Source organism: Mandrillus leucophaeus, unplaced genomic scaffold, assembly GCF_000951045.1.
Source record: "Mandrillus leucophaeus isolate KB7577 unplaced genomic scaffold, Mleu.le_1.0 Scaffold49, whole genome shotgun sequence".
In the NCBI taxonomy this organism is placed as follows: domain Eukaryota; kingdom Metazoa; phylum Chordata; class Mammalia; order Primates; family Cercopithecidae; genus Mandrillus; species Mandrillus leucophaeus.
In genome coordinates, this window is record NW_012105253.1 from 1761573 (window position 1) to 1762998 (window position 1426).

A 1426-nucleotide genomic window follows, 5' to 3' on the forward strand; every position below is an offset into this window, starting at 1 on the left:
TATTTTTAGTAGAGACGGGGTTTCACCATGGTGGCCGTGATGGTCTGCCTGTCTCAGCCTCCCAAAACGCTGGAATTATAGGCGTGAGCCACCGCGCCTGGTCTCAGACTCTGTCTTAAAAAAAAAAAAGAAGGAAAAGAATAAAAGAAATTGAGATTCAGAGAAGCTGCTTAAGTGGAAGGTCTTAGATTCCATACCTGGCTTGTCTCTTGAATGACACCATTCTTCTATTAGTCTTTGTTTTCCAGTCTCTGCCTAAGAAGGTGACCCGGAAACAATAACTTTATAAAAGTTAAGTCAACAGTGTCTTGCTGCTTTCTGGCTGTCAGGATCAACTGCCTTGTTCATTGTTTAAGGTTCTGATTTGTCTCTGTTCATCAGTGCTAATGTCATGTCACCACAGTGACCATTAACTAGATTATAAATCCTTTGTGTAGAAGAGGAAAAGATTTTTATCTTGAAAACTAGTTGTCTTTGAAACATGTCCAAAAACAGGGAGGAAGAATGTGGTTTTGGAAACCCTGGAATAAGATGAGAGATATTTACAGATAAATGCCAGGTATTTTATGTCTGTGGTAATGAGACAATTTAAGAAGAGAGAAAAATTACAGGAAGACTTGAGTTATGAATAAAAAGGATTATGCGGTACAAGTAAATGGCTTCATATAAGATAATGTGGGATAAAAAAGATACTTGTGGCTTGCTGCAGTGGCTCACACCCATAATCCTAGGGGTTTGGGAGGCTGAGGCAGGAGGATCTATCTCTTAAGGCCAGGAATTCAAGACCAGACTGGGTAACATAGCAAGACCCTGTCTCTATAAAAACTAAGAAAATTAGCTAGGTATGATGGTGCCCACCTGTAGTCCCAGCAACTTTGGAGGCTGAGGCAGGAGGATCGCTTAAGCCTAGGTAGGAGATTGAGGCTGCAGTGAACTATGATCACGCCACTGCACTCCAGCCTGGGTAACAGAGTGTGACCCGGTCTTTGGAAAAAAAAAAAAAAAGATACTTGTATGAGTGTGAGCATTGAGATGCTGAACTGCAACATATACAATACTGTAAAAAGGGTGAACTCAACTATCCTTTTAATAATTTCCCACATTCTTCTTTACACTTTGAATACACATAATCTTTTTACTCTGCAGACAAAAAAAATGAAGTCTGGGAGGTAATTGCCCACCTAATGCCTCTCTCCTTTGAGTGTGTAAGAGAACTACTCTTACCAGTAAGTTGTTTATTTTTCCCATCCTTTGTGTATACCTCTGAGTTTAGGTGTGCTAGTTCATTTATTTATTTATTTATTTATTTATTAATTATTTGAGACGGAGTCTCGCTCTGTTGCCCAGATTGGAGAGCAGTAGGGGAATCTCGGTTCACTGCAACCTCCGCCTCCCGGGTTCAAGCAGTTCTCCTGTTTCAGGCTCC